Source organism: Vipera berus (genome assembly GCF_964194415.1).
Source record: "Vipera berus genome assembly, chromosome: 1".
In the NCBI taxonomy this organism is placed as follows: Eukaryota; Metazoa; Chordata; class Lepidosauria; order Squamata; family Viperidae; genus Vipera; species Vipera berus.
In genome coordinates, this window is record NC_138202.1 from 94,617,340 (window position 1) to 94,630,458 (window position 13,119).

The 13,119-nt window shown below is 45.0% G+C and overlaps 1 protein-coding gene across 1 annotated transcript in view; it reads left to right on the plus strand.

The window, feature by feature from the left end:
- Positions 1 to 258: 258 nt before the first annotated feature.
- Positions 259 to 13,119, plus strand: part of DNAJC24 (DnaJ heat shock protein family (Hsp40) member C24) — a 55,237-nt gene continuing 42,376 nt past the window's right edge. Inside the window, exon 1 of the mRNA XM_081312968.1 lies at positions 259 to 455. The gene's annotated coding sequence lies outside the window, so the exon portion shown is untranslated. The remainder of the gene's footprint in view (positions 456 to 13,119) is intronic.

The window sequence follows — 13,119 nt, forward strand, 5'->3', positions numbered from 1 at the left end:
CTTCCTTTCCTCGCGTAAGGACCCACAGCTTATCGTAGGCCAGGGGTAGGCAACCTCGGCTCTTTTATGACTCATGGACTTCAACTCCCAGAATTCCTGAGCCAGCCCAGCTGGCTCAGGAATTCTGGGAGTTGAAGTCCATGAGTCATAAAAGAGCCGAGGTTGCCTACCCCTGTCGTAGGCTTATCCTTGCTTGCCCCGCCTCTTCTCCTTCCTGCGCCAATCGGGTGGGAGTGGGGGCAGGACCTCCTTGCGAGAGAGCGTTGCCGGGAAGTGCCGCCTCGTCCCTTCTGCTTTGCTGCTGGTCTTTTTGCTGCCGGAGCCCCCCCCAGCCCCCCCAAAAGGTGGGGGACCGTTTCGGGATTTTATTTTATTTTTTCGTCCGGGCCAGAGAGAGAGAGAGAGAGCGAGTACGGAAAAAGCCGGACGGACGTTTGGTCACCCGGAAGGAAGAGGTATGGTGGCCAAGTTTGGCGTTTTAATCTACAATAGAGGCTGACTTGTATCTCCAGAAGAGTCCTAGTTCTCCTTACTTCTTGTTCCTTTCGGTGGGAGGAAGCGGCCAAGTTTCCGGGGAGAAAATGTAGTATGCATTTATGCCCGGGGTCTTCAAACTTGGCCCTTTTATGACTTGTGGACTTCAGCTCCCACAATTCTTGAGCCAGCATGGCTGGCTGAGGAATTCTGGGAGTTGAAGTCCACAAGTCATAAAAGGGCCAAGTTTGAAGAGCCCTGATTTATGCCATAATGTAGAATCCTGGATTTCGCCTTCAGTAGCTTTCGCCTTCCGAGAGTTTCAAGTCATTGGCGTACCTGTTGGGTCAAAATTTGCAAAAAGCCTCGCTTCCTTAGCTCAGTTGCTATAAATAAAAGCTTTGCTTCAAGTCCCTCTTTATCACCGCTGATCAAATCATTTCTCTTAATTCATATACCGGAGCGTTTTGCCCCCAGACCCTTCATTAGATCTGACTCACAAAATAGGCACATATATAATGAGGCCTGTTTAGTTGTATCACAGCTTGTATCTCTCTCTCTCACACACACACACACACACACACACCCCTTGTCGTTGTAGTTTGTAAACCATCTCGTGTTGGGTGTTTTATTTACTAAAGTACGGTTAAAGAAATCATGCCCTAACAGAAGAAACCTAGTCCTGGTATCTAAAAATCAGAGTCAAAAAAACCTAAAACCTAGAAGCTAAAAAATAGGCTCACAAATTGAAATAAACAAGTTTGTTTCCTCATGATATTAATAACTCTACATTTCCAGGTATTCTTTTTATATAACTTTTTCCTGCACTCTTTTCTTCTATAAGCCACTACAATGCTTTTCTTTTCATTTCACTTGCAAACTTACTGATCATTTAAAAATATTTCTTCCATCTCCAACTCCTGAAATGCTTAATAAATGGTGTAAAGTGAGGGATGATCTGATCATGAGTAAATCTTTGAAAACACTTGAATTAGAACCACTGAAAACCTTTGCAACCAGAAGTACCTCTGTTTGCCTCTTAAATGTGAATTTCAAAATCTGTCTAGATATTTTTCCATCCCATTATTTAAAAAAAATCCTGTGCAAGTTAATTTCCTATGAAGATATGTGACCTTGGCCTCTCTGCTTAGCAAAATAGTAGCTGATTGCCTGTGACATTCCAAGATGTATGTATGCACATGGGTTGTACACAATGCATATTAGTTTAAGAAAAAAAATATTTGGCTAGATAATTTCTTTATGGTGCTGGGGAAAACAAAAATGTAACACCTACATTGGATCACATACAAAATCAATTAATCTAGCATTGTTCTGATTACAGTACACAGCTATCAAGTTCTTTTAGGGAATCTAAAAGCACAGCAGATAGATATAATTGCACCTGTCCATTTCTATAATAGTCATACTACAGGTGAAACTCAAAAAATTAGAATATCATGCAAAAGTTCATTTATTTCAGTAATGCAACTTAAACGGGGAAACTAATATATGAGATAGACTCATTACATGCAAAGCAAAATAATTCAAGCCGTGATTTGTCATAATTGTGTTGATTATGGCGTACAGCTCATGAAAACCCCAAATCCACAATCTCAGAAAATTAGAATATTGTGAAAAGGTGCAATATTCTAGGCTCAAAGTGTCCCACTCTAATCAGCTAATTAAGCCATAACACCTGCAAAGGGTTCCTGAGCCTTTAAATGGTCTCTCAGTCTGGTTCAGTAGGAATCACAATCATGGGGAAGACTGCTGACCTGACATTTGTGCAGAAAACCATCATTGACACCCTCCATAAAGAGGGAAAGCCTCAAAGGTAATTGCAAAAGAAGTTGGATGTTCCCAAAGTGCTGTATCAAAGCACATTAATAGAAAGTTATGTGGAAGGGAAAAGTGTGGAAGAAAAAGGTGCACAAGCAGCAGGGATGACCGCAGCCTGGAGAGGATTGTCAGGAAAAGGCCATTCAAAAGTGTTGGGGACTTTCACAAGGAGTGGACTGAGGCTGGAGTCAGTGCATCAGGAGCCACCCCACACAGACGGATCCCAGACATGGGCTTCAGCCGCTCCTGAACAACAAACAACATCAGAAGCGTCTTACTTGGGCTAAAGAAAAACAGGCCTGGTCTGTTGCTCAGTGGTCCAAAGTCCTCTTTTCTGATGGGAGCAACTTTTGCATCTCATTTGGAAACCAAGGACCCAGATTCTGGAGGAAGAATGGAGAGGCACACACTGCAAGATGCTTGAAGTCCAGTGTGAAGTTTCCACAGTCTGTGTTGATTTGGGGAGCCATGTCATCTGCTGGTGTTGGTCCACTGTGCTTCATTAAGTCCAGGGTCAACGCAGCCGTCTACCAGGAGATTTTGGAGCACTTCATGCTTCCTTCCGCAGACGAGCTTTATGGGGATGCTGACTTCATTTTCCAGCAGGACTTGACACCTGCCCACACTGCCAAAAGCACCAAAACCTGGTTCTATGACCGTGGGATTACTGTGCTTGATTGGCCAGCAAACTCACCTGACCTGAACCCCATAGAGAATCTATGGGGCATTACCAAGAGAAAGATGAGAGACATGAGACCGAGCAATGCAAAAGAGCTGAAGGCCGCTATTGAAGCATCCTGATCTTCCATAACACCTCAGCAGTGCCACAGGCTGATAGCTTCCATGCCACACCGCATTGAGGCAGTAATTGCTGCAAAAGGGGCCCAAACCAAGTACTGAGTACATATGCATGCTTATACTTTTCAGAGGTCCGATATTGTTCTATGTACACTCCTTGTTTTATTGATTGCATGTAATATTCTAATTTTCTGAGGTTGTGGATTTGGGGTTTTCATGAGCTGTACGCCATAATCATCACAATTATGACAAATCACGGCTTGAACTATCTTGCTTTGCATGTAATGAGTCTGTCATATATTAGTTTCCCCTTTTAAGTTGCATTACTGAAATAAATGAACTTTTGTACGATATTCTAATTTTCCGAGTTTCACCCGTAGTAGTCATTGATAGCATTTCATTACATGTCTCAGATTCTAGTACAATTCTTAGTCTGCATTTTACATCTATAACAATAGTTTATAGCCTGTTCAAGGGCTGTTAGTGTTTCACAAGGATGGATGGGGACTGTACGATAAAATGTTGTATGATATTACAGGCTTTAATTTTTTTTCCTCTAAAGTCCATGTGTTGAAATCAGAAGATCAGAAAAATGTATAAAAGCTTGATTTTCTTGCCAAAAATTCATAGAATTTAGGATAAAATAATACCTCCTACCCATTTACTAAGTAACAGAGATCATCATTTACTACACTGCTTTCTCCTTTGCTATGGTGTGCTGGAATTGTACATTTCACTGTCATAAATTATGAGTTCCAAACAGCAACAATTATGATCATAGTTCTGAGAATGTAGCTACCATGTCTGCTTTGGCGTACAGAACATTACTACTTCCATACTGCTTAAATCCTTTTTACCAAGCATACTTATAGAGATACCTACCGTATATATTTCTCCAAGCCACCAGATTTCCATGGTGCCCACTATTATTGGTTCTAATAGCAAACCAGATTTAAAAAGGAAAAAACAATGATTTTGGAGCATGGAAAAATGTTCCATGTACTTGTTGACAATCTGAAAGAAACTACATTTTTCCTGTTCTCATAATACTGCTACCCAATGCTTAGAAAATAAGTGTTTGCTTTAAGAACTGCTGAAAAGGTGTCACATGTATCCATTCATTTAGTTTCAATTTATTTCATTTGATATGGCTGCCTACTCCAGAAGACTCTGGGCAGCTTGCAAAATTCACAAGCCATATGAAAAAGTCAACCCAGATTAAGATAAAACAAAAAGTTTTTTTAAAAATCAACTTTTCCCCTTCATATTTGACTGGCTGCTGACCCATAGTATGTTGTACTAGTTGTTGTTGTTGTTAGCTGCGAAGTCGTGTCCGACCCATCGCGACCCTATGGACAACCTTCCTCCAGGCCTTCCTGTCCTCTACCATCTTCTGGAGTCCATTTAAGCTCACGCCTACTGCTTCAGTGACTCCATCCAGCCACCTCATTCTTTGTCGTCCCCTTTTTCTATTGCCCTCGATCTTTCCCAGCATTAGGCTCTTCTCCAGTGAGTCCTTCCTTCTCATTAGGTGGCCAAAGTATTTGAGTTTTAGCTTCAGGATCTGGCCTTCTAAAGAGCAGTCAGGATTGATCTCCTCTAGGACTGACTGGTTTGATCGCCTTGCAGTCCAAGGGACTCGCAGGAGTCTTCTCCAGCACCATAGTTCAAAGGCCTCAATTCTTTGGCGCTCAGCCTTTCTTATGGTCCAACTTTCACTGCCATACATTGCAACTGGGAAGACCATAGCCTTGACTATACGCACTTTTGTTGACAGGGTGATGTCTCTGCTTTTTAGTGTGCTGTCTAGATTTGCCATGGCTTTCCTCCCCAGGAGCAAGCGTCTTTTAATTTCTTGGCTACAGTCCCCATCTGCAGTGATCTTGGAGCCCAGGAAAATAAAATCTGTCACTACCTCCATTTCTTCCCCATCTATTTGCCAGGAATTGAGAGGGCCAGATGCCATGATCTTGGTTTTCTTAATGTTAAGTTTCAACCCAACTTTTGCACTCTCCTTCTTCACCCGCAACAAGAGGCTCTTTAGTTCTTCTTCACTTTCTGCCATTAGAGTGGTATCATCTGCGTATCTTAGGTTGTTGATATTTCTTCCGGCAATCTTAATTCCAACTTTTGATTCATCTAGCCCTGCCTTTCTCATGATGTGCTCTGCATATAAGTTAAATAGGCAGGGCGACAGTATACAGCCTTGCCGGACTCCTTTCCCAATTTTGAACCAATCAGTGGTTCCGTGTCCAGTTCTCACTGTTGCTTCTTGACCCGCATATAGGTTTCTCAAGAGACAAATAAGATGGTCTGGTACTCCCATCTCTTTAAGAACTTGCCACAGTTTGTTATGATCCACACAATCAAAGGCTTTGGCATAGTCAATGAAGCAGAAGTAGATGTTTTTCTGGAACTCCCTAGCTTTCTCCATGATCCAGCGTATGTTGGCAATTTGATCTCTAGTTCCTCTGCCTCTTCGAAATCCTGCCTGTACTTCTGGTAGTTCTCGATCCACATACTGCTGAAGTCTAGCTTGTAGGATTTTAAGCATGACTTTACTAGCATGAGAAATGAGTGCAATGGTGCGATAGTTTGAACATTCTTTGGCACTGCCTTTCTTTGGAATTGGAATGTAAACTGATCTTTTCCAATCCTGTGGCCACTGTTGAGTTTTCCAAATTTGCTGGCAAATTGAGTGTAGCACTTTTACTGCACTGTCTTTTAAGATTTTGAATAGCTCAGCTGGAATACTGTCACCTCCACTAGCTTTGTTGTTGCTCAGCTTTTCTAAGGCCCACTTCACTTCACATTCTAGGATGTCTGGCTCGAGGTCAGTGACCACCTCATTGTGATTATCAGGGACGTTAAGCTCATTCTTGTATAGTTCTTCTGTGTAATTTTGCCACCTCTTCTTAATCTCTTCTGCCTCTGTTAGGTCCCTGCCATTTTGGTCCTTTATCATGCCCATTTTTGCATGAAACGTTCCCTTCATCTCTCCAATTTTCTTGAAAAGATCTCTGGTCCTCCCTATTCTATTGTTTTCTTCTATTTCTTTGCACTGTTCATTTAAGAAGGCATTCTTATCTCTTCTAGCTATTCTCTGGAATTCTGCATTCAATTGGGCATATCTATGTTTTTCTCCCTTGCCTTTCGCTTCCCTCCTTTCCTTAGCTATTTGCAAAGCTTCCTCAGACAGCCATTTTGCTTTCTTGCATTTCTTTTTCTTTGGGATGGTTTTGGTTGCTACCTGTTGTACAATGTCGCGAACCTCTGTCCATAGTTCTTCAGGCACTCTGTCTATCAAATCTAATTCCTTAAATCTATTTGTCACCTCTACTGTATATTCAACAGGGATATGATTTAATTCATACCTGAGTGGCCTAGTGCTTTTCCCTACTTTCTTCAGTTTAAGCTTAAACTTTGCAAGGAGAAGCTCATGGTCTGAGCCACAGTCAGCTCCTGGTCTTGTTTTTACTGACTGTATAGAGCTTCTCCATCTTTGGCTGCAGAGCATATAGTCAATCTGATTTCTGTGTTGACCGTCTGGTGATGTCCATGTGTAGAGCCGTCTCTTGGGTTGTTGGAAAAGAGTGTTTGCTATGACCATTGTATTCTCTTGACAAAATTCTATCAGCCTGTGCCCTGCTTCATTTTGTACTCCAAGGCCAAACTTGCCTGTTATTCCAGTTATCTTTTGGCTTCCTACTTTAGCATTCCAATCCCCCATGATGATAAGGACATCATTTTTTGGTGTTAGTTCTATAAGGTGCTGTAGGGCTTCATAGAACCGGTCAATTTCATCCTCTTCAGCACTGGTGGTTGGGGCATAGACTTGGACTACTGTGATATTGAATGGTTTGCCTTGGATTCGAACTGAGATCATTCTGTCATTTTGAGGATTGTATCCCAGTATTGCTTTTCCTACTCTTTTATTGACTATGAAGGCTACTCCATTTCTTCTGAGGGATTCTTGCCCGCAGTAGTATACCTGATGGTCATCTGAATTAAATTCACCCATTCCTGTCCATTTTAGTTCGCTGATACCTAAGATGTCGATGTTCAGTCTTGTCATCTCTTGTTTGACCACGTCCAGCTTTCCTTGATTCATGGATCTTACATTCCAGGTTCCTATGGAGAAAAAATCTTTACAGCATCGGACTTTCCTTTCACCACCAGACACATCCACAGCTGAGCGTCCTTTCGGCTTTGGCCCAGTCGCTTCATTCTTTCTGGCGCTACTAGTACTAGCCCTCTGCTCTTCCCCAGTAGCATATTGGACGCCTTCCGACCTGAGGGGCTCATCTTCCAGCGTCATATCGTTTTGCCTTTTGGTACTGTCCATAGGGTTTTCATGGCAAAGATACTGGAGTGGTTTGCCATTTCCTTCTCCAGTGGATCACGTTTTGTCAGAACTCTCTGCTATGACCTTTCCGTCTTGGGTGGCCCTGCACGGCATAGCTCATAGCTTCATTGAATTACGCAAGCCCCTTCGCCACGACAAGGCAGTAATCCATGAAGGGGTGTTGTACTAGGCCATAAGTCAAATTGACAAGGTGTAAATGCACCTATTTTTTTATTCCCATTACTGTCCCATTCCAGAATCTGAAAATTTGAGCTATACCTTATGGTTAGTGTGGTTGCATCATGGCTCTCTGTGCAGATGTGTGAACGGACATACACTCTCATGCACACACACACACATATACATATTTATATAAAGAGCAGTCTCTGGAGTACTCATTACAGCTGTAAAGTGACTTGGCAATTCATCTTGCAACAATATCTTTCCTGGCTACAAAGGGAGAAGGCTTCAGAATGTTTCTTAATTAATACCTTCCAGAAGGAAACTCACCAGGCATTTATATCGCTTTATTTATTTATTAAATTTATATACAGTCCATCTCCTTATCTAAAGAGACTCTAAGTCACTGTAAAAAAGAAAGACATTTCTAATTTCCAAGACATTTTCTTTTTAATTATTAAATGTTAACTCCACATTGTGCAGATTAAAACTAGTAAAATCTGAATACCGTATATACTTGAGTATAAGCCGACTCGAGTATAAGCCGAGACCCCCAATTTCACCCCCAAAAACTGGAAAAAGTTGTTGACTCGAGTATAAGCCGATCTGCCGTTCTGCAAGCCTCTGCCGCCAGCAGAGGCTCGATCCGCCATTTTGCAAGCCTGAATACACAGGAATACCCTGTGTGGCCGCGGCTCTCGGGGAAGCCCTGGCTGTCAGCTTCCTCGCTCCACGCTGCCATTCGGGGCCCGCGCGTTCCCCGGGCAAATCGCGGCACCCAGCAGGCGAGGAAACACGCCCGCTCCAGTCGCCCCCCCTTCCCTCAGGAGACGCGAAGCAAGTGACCGCCCGGAGCTTACCGAGGACTTGCTTCGGTGCTTCCAGGATCGCGCGCACCTCTCCCAAGCCGCCGCCGTCCGGAGACCTGCCGAAGTTTGGGGAGGTTTGGGGAGGTGCGCGCGCACCTCCCCAAACCTCCCCAAACGTCGGCAGGTGTCCGTTCCTCCGCGCCCTGCCTGCCTGCTTCTTTCCGCTGTGGAAAGAAGCAGGCAGGCAGGGCGCGGAGGAACGGAGACCCGGCGACGTTTGGGGAGGTTTGGGGAGGCGCCCAAACCTCCCCAAACGTCGGCAGGTGTCCGTTCCTCCGCGCCCTGCCTGCCTGCTTCTTTCCGCTGTGGAAAGAAGCAGGCAGGCAGGGCGCGGAGGAACGGAGACCCGGCGACGTTTGGGGAGGTTTGGGGAGGCGCCCAAACCTCCCCAAACGTCAGCAGGTGTCCGTTCCTCCGCGCCCTGCCTGCCTGCTTCTTTCCGCTGTGGAAAGAAGCAGGCAGGCAGGGCGCAGAGGAACGGAGACCCGGCGACGTTTGGGGAGGTTTGGGGAGGCGCCCAAACCTCCCCAAACGTCGGCAGGTGTCCGTTCCTCCGCGCCCTGCCTGCCTGCTTCTTTCCGCTGTGGAAAGAAGCAGGCAGGCAGGGCGCAGAGGAACGGAGACCCGGCGACGTTTGGGGAGGTTTGGGGAGGCGCCCAAACCTCCCCAAACGTCGGCAGGTCTCTGTTCCTCCGCGCCCTGCCTGCCTGCTTCTTTCCGCTGCGGAAAGAAGCATGCAGGCAGGGCGCGGAGGTCCGGAGACCTGCCGACGTTTGGGGAGGTTTGGGGAGGTGCGCGCGCACCTCCCCAAACCTCCCCAAACTTCGGCAGGTCTCCGGACGGCGGTGGCTTGGGAGAGGTGCGCGCGATCCCGGAAGCACCAAAGCCTCGGCCGCGCACAAGTCCTCGGTAAGTTTTTTTTGTTGACTGGAGTATAAGCCGAAGTGGAATTTTTCAGCCCAAAAAGTGGGCTGAAAAATTCGGCTTATACTCAAGTATATACGGTACTCTTTTTTCAACTGCTTATGAAGGCCAACTGAAAAGTAATTGATAAGGCTAACCATTACAGAAAATACTGGACCATTTTTCAGGAAACAGCAAATTTTCTTAACATTCTTACTAATAGTCTTTTTATTATGTAAGAAGAATGTTGCAATGCTGTATCAACAACTTTAGAGGCAGTATTCTTCTGAACATTAATGCTAAAGAATAAGCCCTTTTCATGAGTTTTTCAAAAGAGGCCCGTGATATATAATATATAAAAATAATATATAATATAAAGAGAAGACAGAGCAGATAGGATGAGTTCAGAAAGTGAAAAGATAGTAAAAGGCCAGAAATTAAGAAACAAACTATGTTGTTGTTGTTAGCTGTGAAGTCGTGTCCGACCCATCGCGACCCCATGGACAACATTCCTCCAGGCCTTCCTGTCCTCTACCATCTTCTGGAGTCCATTTAAGCTCACGTCTACTGCTTCAGTGACTCCATCCAGCCACCTCATTCTCTGTCGTCCCCTTCTTCTATTGCCCTCAATCTTTCCCAGCATTAGGCTCTTCTCCAGTGAGTCCTTCCTTCTCATTAGGTGGCCAAACTATTTGAGTTTCAACTACAGGATCTGGCCTTCTAAAGAGCAGTCAGGGTTGATCTCCTCTAGGACTGACCGGTTTGATCGCCGGTCCAAGGGACTCGCAGGAGTCTTCTCCAGCACCATAGTTCAAAGGCCTCAATTCTTTGGCAAAGCCAAAAGCCAAACAAATGATACTATAAACAGGGGTGTCAAACTCAATTTCATTGAGGGCCGCATCAGCATTGCGGTTGCCCTCAGGGGGCCGGGTGGGTATGGCCTGGGTGGGCGTGGCCTACTGGGTGGGCGTGGCTAGAGTGCATATGGCCTACTGGGTGGGTGTGGCCAGCTCTACATCATTCGCATCAAGGGTGCCTATGGGGGCCTGGGCAGGAGTGGGACAGATCTGAGGGTCTCTGGCAGAAGGAGGGTCTCTGGGCCGGGGCCAAGGCAGTGGGGGCCGTTCCCTCACTGTTTCCAGGATGGCTTCGCGAGCTACATGAAACCACTTCGCGGGCCGGATCCGGCCCCCGGGCCTTGTGTTTGACATGTCTGCTATAGTATAATTGCTTCAGTCGTATGGGCTTCTTATCCTCTTAGAAATTCCAAAGTCAACCTGAGACTGAGAAAAACTATGTTAAATCCATGTGTTTCCCAGCCTTAGTTAAAAGCTTCAGGAATTCTACCCCTTGTATTAACGCATGGGTGTCAAACTTGATTGCGTCATGTGACGTATCACGACAGTTTTTGCCTTTGTGGAGCCAGAGTGGGCATGTCCTGCGCGTGACGCATCATTTTGACACCCCTGTATTAAAGCAATCAACTTTTTTTTCTGCTAGCAAAGGGAGGGTCTACAATAATCCTATTCTGTACACCCAATTAATGCATCTCTCCCTTGTGGAAATGTATATTGACAGTGTTATTAAGTATAATTGTCCTTCATAGAAATGAGGGCTTGAAATGCTTTGTGTTCTTGAAACATTTTGAATCTAATATAATTTTGTTGGTTTGAAAACACGTTTGGGGTTTAAAACACTTGTGGAATGGTATGTGGGAATGACTTTGAGGGAGGAGGAGAAGAGATACTACCTAGGAAACAAATAAAAATGGAGGAGCCTGCAACTGTTTAACCAGAAAAGAAAAAAACTTTAAAAAGATCTGCGTAACATATCAGACAAAACGTGATCCACTGGAGAAGGAAATGGCAACCCACTCCAGTATCTTTGCCATGAAAACCCTATGGACAGTACCAAAAGGCAAAACGATATGACGCTGGAAGATGAGCCCCTCAGGTCGGAAGGCGTCCAATATGCTACTGGGGAAGAGCAGAGGGCTAGTACTAGTAGCGCCAGAAAGAATGAAGCGACTGGGCCAAAGCCGAAAGGACGCTCAGCTGTGGATATGTCTGGTGGTGAAAGGAAAGTCCGATGCTGTAAAGATTTTTTCTCCATAGGAACCTGGAATGTAAGATCCATGAATCAAGGCAAGCTGGACGTGGTCAAACAAGAGATGACAAGACTGAACATCAACATCTTAGGTATCAGCGAACTAAAATGGACAGGAATGGGTGAATTTAATTCAGATGACCATCAGGTATACTACTGCGGGCAAGAATCCCTCAGAAGAAATGGAGTAGCCTTCATAGTCAATAAAAGAGTAGGAAAAGCAATACTGGGATGTTGTTGTTGTTAGTTGCGAAGTCGTGTCCGACCCATCGCGACCCTATGGACAATGTTCCTCCAGGCCTTCCTGTCCTCTACCATCTTCTGGAGTCCAGTTAAGCTCACGCCTACTGCTTCAGCGACTCCATCCAGCCACCTCACCCTCCGTCGTCCCCTTCTTCCACTGCCCTCAATCTTTCCCAGCATTAGGCTCCTCTCCAGTGAGTCCCTCCTCCCCATTAGGTGGCCAAAGCATTTGAGTCTTAGGTACAGGATCTGGCCCTCCAAAGAGCAGTCAGGGTTGATCTCCTCTAGGACTGACCGGCCCGATCGCCCTGCAGTCCAAGGGACTCGCAGGAGTCCTCTCCAGCACCAGAGCTCAAAGGCCCCAATTCTTCTGCGCTCAGCCCTTCCTATGGTCCAACTTTCACTGCCATACATTGCAACTGGGAAGACCATAGCCTTGACTATACGCACTTTTGTTGACAGGGTGATGTCTCTGCTTTTTAGTGTGCTGTCTAGATTTGCCATGGCTTTCCTCCCTAGGAGCAAGCGTCTTTTAATTTCTTGACTACAGTCCCCATCTGCAGTGATCTTGGAGCCCAGGAAAATAAAATCTGTCACTACCTCCATTTCTTCCCCATCTATTTGCCAGGAATTAAGAGGGCCGGATGCCATGATCTTAGTTTTCTTAATGTTTAGTTTCAACCCAACTTTTGCACTCTCCTTCTTCAGTCGCAACAAGAGACTCTTCAGTTCCTCTTCACTTTCTGCCATTAGAGTGGTATCATCTGCATATCTTAGGTTGTTGATATTTCTTCCAGCAATCTTAATTCCAACTTTTGACTCCTCTAGCCCTGCCTTTCTCATGATGTGCTCTGCATATAAGTTAAATAGGCAAGGTGACAGTATACAGCCTTGCCGGACACCTTTCCCAATTTGGAACCAATCAGTGGTTCCGTGTCCAGTTCTCACTGTTGCTTCTTGGCCCGCATATAGGTTTCTCAAGAGACAAATAAGATGTTCTGGTACTCCCATCTCTTTAAGAACTTGCCACAGTTTGTTATGATCCACACAATCAAAGGCTTTAGCATAGTCAATGAAGCAGAAGTAGATGTTTTTCTGGAACTCTCTAGCTTTTTCCATGATCCAGCGTATGTTGGCAATTTGATCTCTAGTTCCTCTGCCTCTTCGAAATCCTGCCTGTACTTCTGGTAGTTCTCGATCCACATACTGCTGGAGTCTAGCTTGTAGGATTTTAAGCATAACTTTACTAGCATGAGAAATGAGTGCAATGGTGCGATAGTTTGAACATTCTTTGGCACTGCATTTCTTTGGAATTGGAATGTAAACTGATCTTTTCCAATCCTGTGGCCACTGTTGAGTTTT